Source organism: Mus musculus, chromosome 3 (genome assembly GCF_000001635.26).
Source record: "Mus musculus strain C57BL/6J chromosome 3, GRCm38.p6 C57BL/6J".
Classification (NCBI taxonomy): domain Eukaryota; kingdom Metazoa; phylum Chordata; class Mammalia; order Rodentia; family Muridae; genus Mus; species Mus musculus.
The window spans coordinates 133,644,750-133,664,628 of record NC_000069.6 but is presented as its reverse complement, the minus strand read 5'-3'; the positions used below and the strand labels follow the sequence as shown (position 1 = coordinate 133,664,628).

Here is a 19,879-nt window from a genome sequence, read left to right as displayed (position 1 = left end):
TAATTCTAAAAACTTAATTGTGTTAGGCTCACTTTATGGATATAAGAGGGAATAAATGAGTAAAGTACCAGAACACCATGAATAAAATATAATTTTCACTCCCTTTCTTAAATGTGAAATAATGTGTGTGTGTGTGTGTGTGTGTGTGTGTGTGTGTGTATGCGCGCGTGCATGCACGTGCATGCATACGTGTATGATTTATAGGGCTAGTTTTATTGGTTACTATTTTTACAAAAGAAAAAAACATATCTTCTTTATACTACAACTGGTCAAAGTGCAGAAATTAACTGTCTGTGAAGTACTCAACCATAGACATGCCCTCAAGGCTCAGGGACCATCATGGAAGAGGGGCAGAGAGATTGTAAGAGCCATATTTCTACACAGGACACGACTACCATCACAAACTCAGGCAGCCGTTGGTACCTTCACAAAACCTGCATGTAATCAGGACAGCCAACATTCCAGCCTGGAGGGCAGAGAGGCTCATGAATGACCATACCTAGCTGAGGAACTACAGAGAGCTGATGAGTTCTGGAGGAGCAAGAGTCAGTTTCCTTTAAGAGTCTGGACCCCAGTAGGTTGACCTACTCAAGCCCACAGGTCCACATCCAAGAGTATATAAGCAGCCCAAATTGGACTCAGTACATTATAAAAATAAATAAATAAAACCTTTTTCAAAGGACACAAAGTTGGGAAAGAATTGAGAAATGAGGGGTAGATTTGGGAGAAGTTAGGTACAAAATTGAGGGTGAATGTAATCATGGTGTCCACGTATGAAATTCTCAAAGAGTTAACAAAAATATATTGTAATAAAAAAGTAAATTGAAAAAAAAAAAGTAAATTGGTTGGACACGAAAGTTCACGTCTATCCCAGTGATACAGTCTGGTGACTTACGAGTTACGTTTCATTTGGCTTGTGACTTTTGCTCTTGTGGTAATTATCAGGTACTAATTATCGCACATGCTTACTGCCTGTGATTCCCTTTAGCACTGATAGGGCAGCTTCTGGTTGTCCTGTCCACAGTGGTAATCTACCTAAATGTTGGAGGTTGGCCTTGGCATTATATATTCAGATGTTTTCTATGCCTAGAGATCTGTTTACAGTAAGGACACTACCATTGTCATGGTTACTGAACCATACTGTATCTGTGTTGTGTAAAGAATGCCCCCCAATTATCTCTGATTGGCTAATAAAGAGCTCATCAGCCTATGACTTGTCAGAGGAGATAGGAAGGCTGAACTTCCAGTCTTAGCCAGGGGTCCCATGGAGAGGGAAGTAGAGGAAGGCCATGAGGAAAAGAGAAAAGATGTTAGCGATGTTAGCGATACCACGTGAAGAGACCAGAGGAGGCTATGAGGCAGTGGGGGAATTCTGATGAGCAGGCTGCCAGGGGATTCACCATAAGGACACACTTGGAGCAAAGCAAGCCAAGGTGAGACTCAGATTGAAGGTAAAGGACCATGTGGCTGAAAAATAGACAGCTTAAGTGGTTACAAAAGATGAATTTCTGCCCAGTCACAGGGCTTAAAGCTTCTTAATAAACTTAATAGGTCTTTGTACCAATTATTTGGGACAAATAAGTAGGAACAGATAAGGTTTTCATGCACAAATTACAGATGACACCTAAAGAGAGATTCAATGTCAAATATAGTATATTTTCTTTCTTCCCTCCCTTCCTTCCTCCCTCCCTCCCTTCCCTCCCTCCCTCCCTCCGTCCATCCATCCCTCCCTCCCTCCCTCCCTTCCCTCCCTCCCTCCCTCCCTCACTCACTCCCTCCCTCACTCACTCCCTCACTCCCTCACTCCCTCACTCCCTCACTCCCTTCCTTTCTCCCTTCCTTCCTACAGGATCTCACTCACTAAATAGGCCAGACTGGCCTTGAACTCATAGGTAATCCTCTTGCCTCAGCAATGGAAGTGTCAGGATTATAGGAATAAACCACCACACAGAAAATACCAGTTTCCTGAAGAACGCTCAGATGGTTACAATAACAACTGAAGTAGTGCATTGTTAAAGTAAGAGTTGAAATTTATTGAGGTTGTGTTGTGAGCCAGTGCAAGATTGAGAACTGTGTGCTTATTGCAACATCTCTCACCACTCGGAAAGTGATGATGGGGCTCTCCCTGCCCGATCTGACAAATGAGGGAATACAGTCACCTGTAGCACCTAATCCCCTCACCTTCCCAGGAAGCATGACTACCAAGCAAAGGGTCCTGGAAATTCATCTGTTTGATTTCATACTCATCATGACTTTGAAACTAAGAGATAACCTTAAGAAAACATGGACAAATCCTCAAAATACTGTAAAGTGTGCAGTCTGATACCTTGAATTGTCTTCATGTTTCCGTAAGAAATTTAAATGAAGCAAAGGGAGGTCACAGAACACTTCTCACCTGCAGCCTCCTATTCTCCAGAGTGACCAGTAGGAAGGAATATTAACTAATAAACTCTTTGTAGTTAAGAGGAGCATAAATTATTTCTTTTGGAAATAGTGTTTTAAATTACTGGACAATAGGCAGGAAACTAGTGTTAATGTTTTAGTCACAGTGAACACAATTTTGAAAACCAAGTTTGCTCTGTAAGCTTGAATTGAATTTATTTATTTTTTTATATTTTGCTCTCATGTTGAGGCAGCTGTGATGAGATATATGATTGTGAATGTTACATAAATAGAAGCCCCATGTTCGTCCTGAGATGAATCACATGGAGACTAGTTTGTTTTCTTGAGAGTGGGGATAGAAGTCTGGGCTGCCTTGGCATCCTTTCTTATAAACAAGCAATGGTCCTAGGATTGCTTTATTTAAAAGCAGATAGGGTTATGTGAAGCCAGGCTGAGACTTTTTGCACGTGAGGAAATGAGGCCTTGAGAATATTTAAAAGAGGGACTGTGTTCTGCATCTATGTGGTGTGTAGTAAAAGTGGCCTGCACACACACACACACACACACACACACACAAAGCATTGAGACAGTAAATCCAATGCCTGGCCTTTTAAAGATCTGCTCCTGCGGCTGGCCCCTGGATGTCTAGGAACTTTCATTTGAAGAGCTTTCCATCATTGCCAGAGTTAGTAAGTGTCTCCCCCTGTGTCTCGCCTATGTACAGTGTGGTTTTATCCTCCACATCTGCTTTCCTCCTGGGAGTCTGGAATCCAGATGTGAGGCAGAGAGGAATTGCATAATCAAACACTAGATTAAAACCAAAAAGCCTGGGAGCTGTCTTTCTAATGAGCTGCCCTGGTTGATCACAGAACCAGAAGACGCCTGGCAGACCCATTGCTAAGGGACATACTCATATTGTGAGCAATTCCTCCAGGAGAGGACATTTGAAAGCTTCGCCAACTTCTCCCAAACATGGCCCTATGAGCCCTCTCCCTTCACTGTTGTGTTTGCTGCTCTTCGGTGCAACAACCCAGGGCCATGAGTACAGCTACAGAATCCTTTAAGTCAAATGTAGCAAGACACAGTGGTCCACACCTGTAATATAAGCACTTGGAGGACAGAAAGAAGTTATCACAGTATATGATCAAGGCCAGCCTGAGCAACATAGTGAGTTCCAGGTCAGCCAGTGTTACATAGTGACGCTCTGTTTCAAATAAAAATGGCAGACTTGGAGAGGCTGGAAAGATTGCTCGGTTAGTAAAGTTCCTGTGGGGCAAGCATAAAGACTTGACTTTCCATCCCCGGTGCCCATATGAAAAGCTAGGTGTGGTGCTACCCATCCTATAGAACTAGCACTGAGGACACAAGACAGGCAGATCCCTGGAACCTGCTGGCCGATTCATTTCATATCTATTGTGTTTTTAATTGTTGTCTTTATTAGGCAGGCTTCTCTAAAAGAGCAGAACTAATTCGATGAGTATTTATAATAAAGGGAGATTCATTAGATTTCAGGATAAGGGATAGATAGCCTAGCAATGGTCATATGCATCCTAGAAAGAATGACAACCCAGTAGCTGTTCAGCCCACAATGCTGAAACCCTCAGTAGTTTGAATCTGATGCTGAAGGTTGACAAAATTTTTAGAGAGTTGCCGTTCTTCAGTCCACTCTGGAAGACTGGACAATCTGCAATCTGTTGTCAGCCACAGTAGCAACAGTATAGCTACACTCAGTGGCAAGAAATAAAGGCAGGCAGGCCAGCAAGCAGCACAGTGTTTCCCTTGGACATCTTGCTATGTGTGTTGCCACTCGCAGGTGCCCAACCACTCTGAGGAATGCCCCAGCCACACAGAAGAATGTTATGTAGACAGCAGAGGGTATGGAGTTCTCTCCCTGTGTGGCTACTCATACAACTGGAGAGGTGCTCCTGATGGATAACAGTGGTTCCTTGGGCTCAGGCTCCCCTGAGCTAAAGGTCCTGGTTGTGTGAAATCAAAAACCTCTGGCACTACCAGCACCAACAATGATGAAATATCTGAAATTCTTGTTTCCTGGCAAGGTGATAGTACAGATCCAAACTCAGTGTGGGTAAACGAGGTTATAAGAAGCACAATAACCACTTCGTGGTATTTACGCTTGCATAATCAGAGAACAAGAACTTTGTGGGGTGGCCAGCAACAGGAACCATGTATGTAGACTGAGTGGAAGAACTGTGGCGTTCCTCTCTACTGATACTAGGGGAAATCCTGCCTGAGCGTGAGCCTCCCAGAGCTATGTCACTGAGCAGACCCAGGGCATATGTCTAGTTCCCATGCAGGAACAGAATACAGCTGACCCTAGTTCCTTTTTTTTTTTTTTTTCTGGGGCCCTGCTGTGGCTATTAGCACCCTGGGCAAGGGCATAGCCGGAGCCCCAACGTTACTCAAGGTTCTCCCAATCCATCCCTTGACCAAATCACAGGAGCAGAACCTTGTCACTCCCTCCTCGCCTTAGCAAGAGGTGCTTGGGGTATGAGTGGCAGAGGGAAAGTGGGAGCCATGAGGGTATTTTCTTCCAGCTCCATCACTGGCAGAAAACAAGTGGCTAAGCCATTTTCCTGCTCTTCTGATTCCTTCATATGATGCCCTCTGCTTTCTTCCATGTTGCGATACCCCTGCCCTATAGTGCAAGGCACCCAGCAGATTCGAGTCAGAGTCTTTCGGCTGAGCCACAGTGGCATCACCAGCAGCTACAGGCTGACCCAGTGCATTGGTCTGTAGAATCTAAAACCTGGGGACTTCTATGGGTTTCTGACACATGGGACGGCCGAAGGTCAGACAGGTGCTTATGTCTTAAAGTGACTCCTGGCTACAACACATTGTGGGTGTTTACCGGGAAGTAACATTTGCTCCTTCCCCATAGCCAGTCCACCATGCAGATGCCAGGCTACTCATCCAAGAGGGCTGCCACCCAGTGAGGGCTGTGAGACTTTCCAGAAGTCAGGATTGACCAAATGCTTGCTATTAAATTCTTGCAAGAACTCTTTCACCTTTCTTCCTACAAAAGAGAGAGCCCTTCCCCAGTGTGGAACTCCGAGGACCACCATACTGAGGTGGTTCTTTTTTTTTTTTTTTTCTTACCAAGTCTCAAACTGTCCCTTATTTCTAAGTTTTACAAGGCTCTGATCTCTGGCCTGCCCTTCAGTAATTGCCATGACCACGCACCACCAAATGCAGCTCTATACTGAGTTCTTCTGTACAAGAGAGGAGATGAATATCCACTGCTTTTTTTTTCAGTCATCGTGAGACATTTAAACTCATTAACTACCATGTTCTTCCTTAGCTCAAGTAACATTAAAACAAAAGATGGGGAAGAGGGATGGAGAGCTGGCTCAGTGGTTAAGAACACTGACTAATCTTCCAGAGGTCCTGCGTTCAATTCTCAGCAACCACATGGTGGCTCACAACCATCTGTAATGAGATCTGATGCCCTCTTCTGGTGTGTATGAAGACAGCTACAGGGTACCCATATAAATAGATAGATAGACAGACAGATAGATAGATAGATAGATAGATAGATAGATAGATAGATAGATAGATGATAGATAGATAGATAGATAGATAGATAGATAGATAGATAGATAGAAAATAATAGATACATAAATAAATAAATCTTTTAAAAAGAGAGATGGGGAGGAAAAACCCTGATGTGCAGGATGGTACCTGGAATCAGTGGTTACATATGAAGGATGAAACTCACCAGTGGAATTACATTATCTAGAAACATCCCCATTTTCCATTCAAATGGATCTGTAGGGTCAGCCATGGTGTGCTCTCTGTCATGAGATTGCATGGCTCAGAGGAACACACATTCTCAGTGAGGAACTTTTCAAAGGGTGAGGGTGAACATTTGATGGAATTGAGCCAAGAGAGTGAATTACACACATTTGACTTTGAAGCTGCTCTTGGCAAGCTGTAAATTATGAAAGCCATTTATAAGAGAGTTTGTAATTGCTAGAGGAAATTTCTGTGCTAATCATTAGGAGACAGGTTCAATTTAAAAAGAAAAAAAAAAAAGTCCCAGCTTAAGAAAGAGCTCCTTCTCTTCCCAAATCAATTATTCGTCATTCTCTGTTGATGACTGTTGATGATAGGTGTTTTTCCATGTGAGAAAATCAATTGAGTCAAATGTGGTGTGGCTCATACCATTAATCCCATTGCTTAGGCAAGATCTCTGTGACTTTGAGGCCAACCTGGTCTATATAGATATAGTGAGTTGCAGGCCAGCCAAGACTACATACTTAGCCTGTCTCCACAAGGAAGGAAGGAAGGGAGGGAGGAAGGAAGGAAGGAAGGAAGGAAGGAAGGAAGGAAGGAAGGAAGGAAGGAAGGAAGGAAAAGAGGGAGGGACAGAGGAAGGGAAATAGGAAGGAAAAGATAATGAAAGTGAGAGAGACAGAGGGGGAGAGAGAGAGAGAAAGAGAGAGAGAGAATGACATAGTCACAGCATGAACAAGTACAGCCATGGAGACTACCCAGGAATTTTGTGGATTTCTAATGTAAATTTAAAAGAACCAAAGGTAACCCCTGTAATGACAGTATATTTTGCTCTTATTCAAAAACATTAGTATCTGCTTCAAAAAAAAAATATATATATATATACATATATATATATACATAATTATTATGTTAGACTAAAAAGTTGCATGAAAAAAATAAGAAAATATGAGTTGTACTTGGAAAAAATATAGCAGCCCTGCTTGCTTCATACCAATATGAAGAATAACCCATATTATTAGCTAGAAAAACTAACTTTGAATTTTTAAATGCAAATCTATTGTTGGACGTTATTTTGTTTTATTATTTTCTTCTCTTTTGTGGTTTTTCTTTTTTTAATTGGTTATTTTGTTTATTTACATTTCAAATGTTTTTTTTCTAGGTGTCTCCTCTGCAAACCCCCTATCCCATACCCCCTCCCTCCTGCTTCTATGAGGCTGTTCCCCCATCCGCCCACCCACTCCCACCTCAGCACCCTAGCATCCCCCTACACTGGGGCATCAAGCCTTCACAGGACCAAGGACCTCCCCTCCCATTGTGGTTTTTCAAGACAGGGTCTCTGTGTAGCCTTGGCTATCCTAGAATCCAAAGATCTCCCTGGCTCTGGCACCCTAGTGCTGGCATTAAAGGCCTGCACCACCACCTGGCAAACATGCTATTTTCCATTTTTAGTTACATTTACAAAATTAGAGTTCGGAGAAGACTACATAAATATAATATTGGCAATATTGGCATTGCTCATAATATTGGCAGATGGTGATGGGTTGGGGGATAGTTAAAACCTGGTGAAAGTTATGCCCCCAGGACATACTGAAGCTGTCCTCAGAAGCTAGGGGTATCAGATAGCCTAGAACTGGAGTTATAGGCTAGTGGGAACCACTTGGCATGGGTGCTGGGAACTGAACTCAAGTCCCCCAAACAAGCAGCAGATGCTCTTAGTCACTGAGCCCTCTCTCCAACCCTGACTCTTCAGTTCTTTACGTCACTACCTCAGCGTTAACAGTTCTTGGTAGCGCCTAGGTAGCTGACCTAGCTTATGAGTCTGGACTCTTAATTTCAGATAATGATAAGGGGAAATGATAAAAAAAGGGGGGGGGGAAGCAAAATTTCCAATAAGATTTAACAAAATAGAAGCATGCTGTTATCATAAACAATAATAATCTACTACAGGATGGCATACTTAATAATTTTAAGAATAATTTCAAGGATACTGTGATGAGTTTTCTTTACTATTACAGACATATAAATAAAATGAAATCTCCTTAGACACGTTTATTTAACCAGACTTCTATGTTTATAATATATTTACTTGTAAATCGTTATGTATATGGGTGTTTTGCCTGCATGTCTGTGCACCATTCATGCCAGGCACCTGTAGAGGAAAGAAGAGCAGTGTCAGATCTCCTGGAACTGGAGTTGCAGATGGTTGTGAGCTACTGTGTTCATGCTGGGAATCAAACCTGGGTCTTCTGCTAGAGCCGTAAGCACTCTTAACTTCTGATCCAACCCTATCTAAGCAGCTTTCAAGTAACCCTTGCCATTAAAAATTTTCTGAACTAGTTTTTAAAAAATGCATATCTAAATTTAACATAATAGATAAGGACTATTAACATAAGTCAGATACTGATAAGATCAGATATCTCTCTCTCTCTCTCTCTCTCTCTCTCTCTCTCTCTCTCTCTCTCTCTCTCTCTCTCTCCCTCTCTCTCTCTCTCACACACACACCTGCTGTCTACAAAAATAATGGTCCTATCCTTCAGGAAGACAGACATTACCTAATTAATGTGGACTGATATTTTATAGAAGATGTCTCACAAACCTAAAAAGTTCTGAGACATTTGGGCAAAGCAGAAATGTGACCTATAACCAAGAAATACATTCTAAAATGACCACTAAACCACCAAAAAAATGCCATACCTTAGATCTTACCACTAGCTCTAGACAAAAATTAAATAATATTATTGCCTCTATTGTAATCAACACTCAATAATATCCAATTACAACTTTTCTTGAGCTAGCCTTATGTAATGGTATCATTTTTTTGAAAGAAAATAGTTTCTAGAATTTATTTCCCTCTTCTATTTATATCATTATAACTGCTTAAATCCTTGGTCTATCCACAGTTGGCAGGTCTGTTCTTTGTTCTTTATTTTTAATACAATATTTTATCAATGATTTGAAGTTTTATACAATGTCTTTTGATCCGATTGATACTTCAATCCTCCACCTCTTACATGACTTCTCCACCTCCTCCTCTCCAATCTCTCCCTCTCCCCATCTCTCTTCCCCTCCCCCTTCCCTCCTCTCCCCACCACCCTCCATTAAGTCCAGTTTGTGTTGACCATATACTCATTGGTGTGGGGACCACCACTAGTGCATGGTTGATGACCAGAGCCCACATTCTTTTTTTTTTTATTTTTTTATTAGATATTTTCTTCATTTACATTTCAAATGCTATCCCAAAAGTCCCCTATATATTCCCCTCACCCTGCTCCCCTACACACTAATTCCCACTTCTTGGCTCTGGTGTTCCCCTGTACTGGGGAATATAAAGTTTACAAGACCAAGGGGCCTCTCTTCCCAATGATGGCCAACTAGGCCATCTACTACATATGCAGCTAGAGACATGAGCTCTAGGGGTAGTGATTAGTTCATATTGTTGTTCCACTTATAGGGTTGCAGACCCCTTTAGCTCCTTGGGTACTTTCTCTAGCTCCTCAATTGGGGGCCCTGTGTTCCATCCTATAGATGACTGTGAGCATCCACTTCTGTATTTGCCGGGCACTGGCAAAGCCTCACAGGAGACAGCTATATCAGGGTCATTTCAGCAAAATCTTGCTGGCATATGCAATAGTGTCTGGGTTTGGTGGCTGATTATGGATGGACCCCCGGGTGGGGCAGTCACTGGATAGTCCATCCTTTCATCTTAGCTCCAAACTTTGTCTATGTAACTCCTTCCATGGGTATTTTATTCCCTATTCTAGGGAGGAATGAAGTATCCACATGTTGGTCTTCCTTCTTGATTTTTTTGTGTTTTGGAAGTTGTATCTTGGGTATTTTAGGTTTCTGGGTAATATCCACTTATCCATGAGTGCATATCAAGTGACTTCTTTTGTGATTGGGTTACCTCACTCAGGATGATATCCTCCAGATACATCCATTTGCCTAAGAATTTCATAACTTCATTGTTTTTAATAGCTGAGTAGTACTCCATTGTGTAAATGTACCACATTTTACCCTATCTGATTTAGGATTGGTAAAAGTCCTTTCCCAATCTGTTGGTGGCCTTTTTATCTTATTGACAGTGTCTTTTGCCTTACAGAAGCTTTGCAATTTTATGAGGTCCCATTTGTCAATTCTTGATCTTACAGCGCAAGCCATTGCTGTTCTAATTGGGAATTTTTTCCCCTGTGCCCATATCTTCGTGGCTTTTCTCTACTTTCTCCTCTATTAATTTCAGTGTCTCTGGTCTTATGTGGAGGTCTTTGATCCACTTAGACTTGAGCTTTGTACAAGGAGATAAGAATGGATCAATACGCATTCTTCTACATGCTAACTGCCAGTTGTACCAGCACCATTTGGTGAAAATGCTGTCTTTTTTGCTACTGGATGGTTTTACAGAGCCCACATTCTTAAAGAAAAGTGGCTCTTTCCCAGAAGCCATCAACACACACACACACACACACACACACACACACACACCATAGCTCTTTGGGTTGGGGCTCATGAGCATCCCTTCTGAGTGGTGGTAGAATGCTGGATGCCTTTATTTTGTTCAGGTCCTCTACAGGCAACCACAGCTTCAGTGAGCTCATGAGAGAAGCAGTCTTACTATATTCAGAAGATACCGGTTTGCTCTTGTCCTTCCTACATCTGACTCTTACAGTCTTACCATCCCCTCATCTGTGATGATCCTGAACCTTGACCAGGGGATCTGATATCCATGTCTGTCTAAGTTAGGGTTTCACTGCTGTGAAGAGACACTGTGACCAAAGCAACTCTTATAAAGGAAACAATTTCATTGGGGCTGGCTTACAGTTTCAGTCCATTATCATCACGGTGGAAAGCATAGCAGCATGCAGGCAGACATGGCACTAGAGAAGAAGCTGAGAGTTCCCCCATCTTGATCTGAAGAGAGCCAGGAGGAGACTGTCTTCCTCAGTGTACTGGCTGATTTTGTGTCAACTTTACACAAGCTGGAGTTATCACAGTGAAAGGAGCTTCAGTTGAGGAAATGCCTCCATGAGATCCAGCTGTAAGGCATTTTCTCAATTAGTGATCAAGGGGGAAGGGCCCCTTGTGGGTGGTGCAATCCCTAGGCTGGGAGTCCTGGGTTCTATAAGAAAGCAAGCTGAGCAAGCCAAGGGAAGCAAGCTGGTAAGTAACATCCCTCCATAGCCTCTGCATCAGCTCCAGCTTCCTGACCTGCTTGAGTTCCAATCCTGACATCCTTTGGTGATCAACAGCAATGTGGAAAGTATAAGCTGAATTAAACCCTTTCCTCCCCAACTGCTTCTTGGTCATGATGTTTGTGCAGGAATAGAAACCCTGCCTAAGACACTCAGACAGTCAGGAAGAGGGTCTGGAATTCTACACTAGGTGGAAGTTGAACATAGAGATCTCAAAGCTCACTCCACAATGACTCCCTTCTTCTATACCTACTCCAACAAGACCACCCCTCCTAATAGTGCCATTCCCCATGGGCCAAGCATTCAAGCCCATGAGTCTATGGAGGCCAAACCAATTCAAACCACCACAATGTCCCATATGTAGCTGACTCCACTGAAACTGGTTCTCTACATTTTGATCAACTATGAGTTTCTGCATTAATCCCCATCCAACACACAAACAAACTTTTCTGATGAGCTCTGAGAACTTCGCTAACTGATTAGATTATTTTGCACCCATGTCTGAGTCAAATGCCTGTTTAATATACACAGTCTACTGAGCCTTTGTGCTCCTACAAAGCTGTTAATATACCTTTTCCTTTTGGGTTCTCCTCTTCTTCTTCTTCTTCTTCTTCTTCTTCTTCTTCTTCTTCTTCTTCTTCTTCTTCTCCTTCTCCTCCTCCTCCTCCTCCTCCTTCTTCTTCCTTTGTTTTTTTTGTTTGTTTTTCCAATTTTTTATTAGGTATTTTCTTCATTTACATTTCAAATGCTATCACGAAAGTCCCCTATACCCTCCTCCTGCCCTGCTCCCCTACCCACCCACTCCCACTTCTTGGCCCTGGTGTTCCCCTGTACTGAGGCATATAAAGTTTGCAAGGCCAAGAGGCTCTCTTCCCAGTGATGGAAGACTAGGCCATTTTCTGCTACATATGCAGCTAGAGACAAGAGCTCTGGAGGTACTGGTCAGTTCGTATTGTAGTTCCACCTATAGGATTGCAGGTTCTTTTCTCTTAATAGTTATAACAAAAATAGCATGTAACCTTTTGGAGCACGGTTTCACACACTGTGGGAGGACTTCCCTTAAGGAACTGAAACTTACCATCAATCATCAGTGCTATGGGAAGTCTTCTACCTTTAGTTTCTACACGTTAGTCCTGCATTAATACTGCAAGACTGAAAATAAAGGAAAATGTGGCCCCTTGGGGCTGAAAAAGGCAATCTCTCCCCACAGGCTTTCTGTTTTCACCCATGGCAGATGGAAGATGGAGAAGACCCTGTCTTGGGAAGGGGCGAGTGAAATAGAAAACCCAACATATTTGCCAGTTATCACTGGCACAGCCATCCAGGGAGGAAAATGATCTACACTTCATCCTAAAGTCCCATGGGATACATACCTAACTAGCTACCCTTAATTAGCAAATGTCTCAAGCAATAGCATCATTCATATGAACTCACAGAGATGGTGGCACCACGCCCAAGACCTGTACAAACCAGACAAAAATCACAGCAGGGCAGAAGGGGAAGAGGTTACTAAGTCCTGTCCCTAATCAAGAAGCTATTTGCAACTCCTAGGAAGAAAAAAAGGAGTTTTTTCAATGGGATGACATTGAGTATGTCAACTATACTCTAAAACAGCAACAATGTCCAAGAATAAATGGCCAACACAAAAGAAACTGAATGTTTTGTTTTGTTTGTAAAATGTTTTAATAAAAACTAAATACTAGTAAAAAATATAAAATATAATATAGCTTAATTATAATATACTTATCAATTACCTATTGTGTATATTTACATAATAATATACTATAGTATCACATATCATTTATATAATATGTACTACATACATATTATATAACTATGAGTTGCAGTAATGAAAGTTAATAATATTCATTTTTATAAAAAATGAAAATGCTTTAATAAAATATTAGTTCACTGTATAGAAAGAAATAGTACCATGTTGAAGGCTCATTGCTGGGACTAATTGCTGAGAGATCAGAAATCTATCATTGTTGGTGGTAATAGCAAGGTTGGTTTTAGTAAATGGAAGTCTGTGCTGAAGGCCCCATACAGAACTTGCTTCCTCCTCCCAATGCCATTTTGCTCTGGAGCCTATTGTTCTGGTTCCGGGGTGACAGGTGACAAATAACAGCTTTTTTCTCTTTCACTCTCTCCTGTGGTGATTGCTCTCTGGTGGGTCTTACTTAATAAATAACGTGAAAGCTTTTGAACTTGGTGTTTGTTACCATCCATTTACTCCTGACCTTTATTCTAAACCTCTCTGATTCTGCTCGGAAACCTCTGTCCCCACAAGCCACTATCCAGATGAACCAGTCACCGCTACACATGGGTATAAAGACTCCTCTAACCAAAGCAGAAAATCAGATGTGTTACTCAAAGCTCTGTCTAATGGGGACTGTTGTCTCTCTCCACTGTCTCTCAAGGTCACGAAATAGAGATATATTAAATCTGCTGTCGTTTGGAACAGGTACCAGCCTAACGATGCCATCTACTAGTGAGGCCTGGCCTTACTTTGCTCAGTTATCTTATTGGAAAGAATACCACATAACTAAAAGTGTGAGCTTTAGAGCAGTTTGCTCTGATAACGGATGGTTCAGTGGGCTACTTGCTTATGTAGCTAGCTGGCTTTGGCCCTGTCCTCATGCTTAACTCTAGACGTGTGAGTTTGAGTTTAGACAAACATAAGAGTTAATTTAATTATACAGGTCTGATCAGAGGGACCTCCTGTGATGGGCAGGAAATTCCAAACAGAGTTTTGCGTCTGAGTGTGTCAACTGGACAAAAGCATGTTGTTCAACAAGATCATGATTCTCTGGCTGCTTCTAATGGCTTTTGTCCTTTACTGTGTTGCATTGGCTGTAAAACTTTAAAACTGCCCTTTTGCAACTGATTGAAATTGTCAATTTGTACTGGTATCTACAGTAACTTCTAGAAAGTTCTCAGCCATAGTGTCTTTAAACATTCCCTTTATCTCATGATTCTCATATTAAAAGTCCAACCACATATGAAGAGGAACACACACAGTTGATCTGTCCTGTTTATTCTCTCAGAAGTTCCACTAATCTTTGCTGTTTTCCACTTCTGCTTTTCCTCTCTGGATTGGTTTCTAGCTAAGCTCTGCAGTGGTTTTTTGTGTTTGTTTGTTTTGTTTTGTTTTTAATTTTGTTTTGTTTGATTTTTTGTTTTTTGGGTTTTTTTTTTGGTTTTTTTGTTGGTTTTTTTCTTCCCCCCCCCCCAACTTGGATTTTTTAATGTCTTAGTTGTACACATTTGGCCATTAGATTAGTTCAATGAGTTTTATTCTTTCAATAATTAAAGAATTTGTTTCTACAAATGATGTTTGTATTTTTATAAATTTCTCAGATTCTATCTCATGTATTAAAATATACTAATACACATACTCTGTCCTAGAGTTGAAGATGTGAAGTTTGGGATTATCTTCCTTTCTTACACAGGACAGCTTAGGTCCTTGTGATTAGTGATTGTTTCAACTCTACATGTCTCTTATAACCTGGGATGCTACAAAACAAACAAACAGACAAAATACACTGATGCTTGCTTTAAAGCTGTGCTGTTCTAAAAATAATTTATTTTTCTCTCCAAACACCTAAACACACTTAAAGTTAAATTCTCGAATTCCACTTTTGGCCATGATGTTAGAATATTTTTTCTTTCCCTGAATATTAAGGTATGGGATGGGTCATTCTTATTTATTTTCTCAAAAGGAAGAGGAGGCAGCCTTCTTCCTAGTGAGCACAGAAAGGGAACGAGCCTCTGTGGGCCCAGCTATACAAGTGAGGAAGCTCACTACACACTACTCACATACTCATACACATAGACACACTAGACACATAGGCACACACACAGTCTCACACAGTCTCACACACATACAACACTCACAAACACACACACACAGATGTACTCACAAACACACACACACAATCAGCCCTCACGTTCTCTCATTATGTGTTTAATTCTTTTGAGGAAAACTATCAATTTGGAGTGTTCTCTGCTAACTTCTAAGGTGTGCATATTCGTCACATCTCGTTAAAGAACAAATGTGATTGAAGAGTATTTCTAGTCTCACTGGAGACAGATGGCCTAAACATCTATCCCTTCCTTTCTCTAGGAACTTCTATTTATCTTCTCTTCAACTTGTCTGTGTCTCATAATGACCATGGCTCAGAATTATTGTCCGTTGGGAATTATCCTGTAAAGGATAAGAGCAACAAAGATAAAAGCGTTTACTACAGATAGTTGTATTTTTCTTCCAAAACAAGATGTGGAGTTACACAACCTAGGCCACTGAAGCTGCTAGAGAATAAGTAGCCCCCCACCCCCACCCCCGATCTTAAACTCAGTGCTTAGCTTCAGTTGGCAAAATGATTACAAGTCAACAACTGCTCCAGAGGAATTAGCACAATTTACAAGCAAAGAAAGGGAAATTTTTATAAGCAAACCCAAAGGGAAAACACGGCTGGGTGAACCAACTTCACTCCTTATATTAAGAAGTTTCAAATGATGTTTGTTTTATGTGTAGAGTATTTTGCCTGCATGTATGTATGTGTACCACATGTGGGCTGGTGCCTGCAGAGGTCGGAAGAGCCCCTAGAACTAGAATTACATATGGTTTCTGAGTTGCCATGAGGTTGCTAGGTACCAAACCCAGGTCCTCTGCAAGAGCAACATGTTGCTCATAAAATAACCTTATTGTAATGAACTCTCACATAAAAACATCACACAGAGATTAAGGAAAACCCTGAAACCATTGCCCAGTCCCAGACTCTATGCAGCTCAGTGAATGAACTCCTAGATACTTACATTGACTTTCACTTCACTTAGGATATCTTTGTTATCAATTACATTGTTATGAACTTAGCCACCATAAAAAGAGAAAAGAAAAAGATAACTGAGTTGAAACTACAAGAAAGCAAACAAACAAAACCAAAACATCTTTGTATCTTTTTCACGGCTCCTGTGTCTTTTTGCCTGCATCTCGTTCTCCCCCCTCCCCTGATGCTGACTCTGTCTTTCCAGGAACCCTTTTAACTCTTGGGTTTTAGACTCTGCTGACAGCACTCACCTGAAAGCTCCACTCTTCATTCCTTGTTGCTAGGATGACAGCTACAGCTGCCTACTCCCTGGCTGAAGCATTCTGCAGTTCTCAAGGATTTGTCTGATGCACCCAGCTATTCTTCTCCTGCCTCTTTTAATGGATTGTTTCTCCCTCCTTCTTCTTTAAGGTTTTCATTGCTCCTGACACTGGTTATCTCTGAGTGACTCCTCTCTCTCTCTCTCTCTCTCTCTCTCTCTCTCTCTCTCTCTCTCTCTCTCTACACACACACACACACACACACACACACACATATAGGTTGTTTGGAAAATTAGAGGATAAAAGAAATTTTCTAGAGATCACAACATGGTCTGGGGATTAGCTCATCTTTACATGAGTCTAGTTTTATTTTTAAGAAAATAGTAATTCCGTTTGGATATTGGCCTTTGGGGTTTTTTATGCAAGTAGTAGGCCTTTAAATATGGAGCTACCTCTTTTTAATTATTTCCAGGTCAAATACATCCCACGAAGTAGGTGATCGGTCCTGATTTCTTTTTGTTATGTTAAATAAATATACACATTCATTCTTTTGAAGATTATTTATTACAAAAAACTGGCTTGATTCTTAAGATCCAGATCCGTTTCGTCTTAATTTATTTTCTTTCCTTGGAGAGCAGACCCAGCTTGAGCAGAGCCTGACTTCAGTTTGACTTCTACAGCCATACTCATCCCTTGTGAAAGTGCAAAGAGTCTGCATGCTGAAACAAATGCTCCTTTCAGTGCACAATTGATTAACCAATTTTCAAATAATTAACATTTTAGATTTTGCACGTGCATTTGTTGCTCATTTGACCATATAATAATTAATTAGCCTTAATTATAATGGATTACATCTTCAAGTCTTGCACACGGATTCTAACAGAATGACGGAATTTTCCATCACTTTTTATATTTTAGCTAAATAGACAAGCCCTCACAAGCAAAGCAAGTGATTTTTTTAAGGTGGGGAACTTTTCACGCCTGTGGAAGTTGACATTTTGATTAATGAAGTGTTACAATTGTTTTTAATGTATTTATTTGGTGGTGCATACAGCAAAATTAATCCTGATAGATGAAATGCGTTTAAAGCCTGCTTACAAAAATGAATGGTGTCTCCAAGCTAATAGAGTTATAAATGAACAGAAGGAAAAAAAAATGAAGAAGACTTTAAAAATGAGTCAAGTGAGAATAAATGCCAGATTAAAAAACAATTTACTGTGTGTGTCTAGAGAGCCAAAGAGAACTCAGCTGCAAAGAATGTGACTTACGGACTTAGTGAGGGGCTGAATTACAAGTGTGAGACAGTCACAATGGTGGACTCAGGCTTCCCGCCTGTGCTTCTCTGTGCAGAGCTGAAAAGCAAAAGCTAAAACCTCGTCCTGAGGGATACTCTGGAGGCAACTCATCCATGCCTTTCAGCAGTAATTACTGGAAGCCATGGTGCAGCCTGAACACTGGGGAAACAGAATCCAGGAACAAGGAGGCTCAGGCACCAGAAAAGCAATGGAGAGCCTTCCAGGAGGAAAAAAAAAAAAAAAAAAAAAAAAAAAAGGCGCTGCTCCTCACAGGAGCGGGTCCTCACTTCCGGGTTCTGAAAACAGTGTAGACCCATTCGAAGATTCAAGCACACACCAGACACTTGTCTACAACATTAGGTATAAAGGGCAACCCCCACTTTACAAACAGCACCCTGAGTTCATATAGAGATTCTTTTCAATATTTTCAAGATGCATGTAACAGCCATGTTCTCTGTTTTGGGGAAAGGGCGACCATTCAGGGCTTTTTCTATGGCATCCTGCAGGCTGCAGAGGGGGCTGCAGAGTCATAAGTTCTGATAACATCTCTAACCACTTGTTGGACCCTAGGCAACTTAAGAAATCTGTCGCCCTAAAGAAGCTAAGAAATCTCTGTGTATTCAGTTATTTCGTCTTTAAATATAGATTAATAAAATTTTATTGCTTTGGCAGTGTTGAAGCCTGGGCTCTCCCTCAAACTTGCTGTGTAGCCAGTGTACTAGTCTGCTGCCGCTCGGCTGTGATAAGACAAGACCAAGAGTAACGTGGAGAAGAAAGGTGTGTTTTTGTTTTTTTTTCATCCTTTGCTTTCAAATGACAGCCCAAAATCCAAGGAAGCCAATGCAGGAACCTGAGAGCAAGAACAGAAGCTGAGTGCAGGGTTGAATACTGTTCCCTGGTTTACTCGCAAGCTCATGGTGAGATCCCTTTCTTCTACAGTCCAGGTCTACCTGCCCAAGGATGGAACTGCCCATGATGCGCTGGCCTCTCCTGTGTCAATGAGTGGTCAAGAAAATGCACAAGTCCACAGAACTATCCAATGGAAGCAGTTTTTCAGTTGAGGTTCCTTCTTCCAGAAGTGTCATGTTACAAACAAAACTAACCAAAACAGCCAATGGTGATTGTACTTCCTCTATTCTTAAGGCTCTAAGGTGGCAGTTATGTGTCACCACATCCAGCCCTATTTGTTTTTCATCTTCCCAGACTCTTAAAATACATGGGAGGTATGGAGAGATGGATCAGTGGTTAAGAGCAGGGGCTGCTCTTTCAGAGGGCCAAGGTTCAATTCCCAGCACCCACAGAGTGGCTCACATCTGTCTGTAACTCAAGTTCTAGAGGCTCTAACACCCTCATACATGCAGGCAGAATAATAATAAAAACCACCAATGCACAGGAAATAAAAGTAAATTTAAAAAAAAACTTTGAAGATAAACAGGAACAGATATGTGTGTTGTTTATGGACAATAATTTCTATGCTCAAAAAGTTCAAAAGAGGGCTGGAGAGGTGGCTCAGTGGTTAAGAACACTGACTGATCTTCCAGAGGTCCTGAGTCCAATTCTCAGCACCCACATGGTGGCTCACAACCATCTGTAATGGGATCAGATGCCCTCTTCTGGTGTGTCTGAAGGTAGCAACAGTGTACACACAAAATAAATAAATAAATCTTTTTTAAAAAAAGTTCCTGAAAGTAGGTTACCAAAAAAAAAACATTTTCTTAATAAATGAGTGACTATATTAAAGTACATTTCATACTTTACATGTATAATAGTCAATAAATCAATGATAAGAATAAAAGAACATATGGTATAATAAAGAAGCTACATTAGACCCACCCCTAAGAAACTAAGAACCCAGATAATATCAAATGATTTAATGGAGATGTGGAACCAACCAGGACACGAGGAAGCTGGTATAAGAAAAAAAAAACAAAAAGAGCCACAGAAACACAACTTGTTCTGCACATCCTTGAACCCTGTCAGAGCTTAGACCAGTGCAGGCAACTGTGAGGAAATAGCAAAGCACCTAGCATCATCAAGGAAATCTAAGAAACAAGCAAGCAAACAAACAACCTAAAGTTTGAGGTGTTGAAAGTAAGTAGAGTCTGAGAGGTCAAACTTTCAGTGAAAGGTGCATCCCAAAGATATGGGCTCAGTGCTCAGTGGACGCCCTG

General features: G+C 41.2%; 1 long non-coding RNA gene across 1 annotated transcript; it reads left to right on the top strand.

Moving 5' to 3' along the window:
* Window positions 1–1,219: 1,219 nt before the first annotated feature.
* Window positions 1,220–18,928, top strand: Gm40153. Its single transcript, XR_867648.2, has 3 exons — window positions 1,220–1,433; window positions 18,381–18,485; window positions 18,648–18,928. It is a non-coding gene; the product is annotated as a predicted gene, 40153 (long non-coding RNA).
* The last annotated feature ends 951 nt before the right edge of the window (window positions 18,929–19,879 follow it).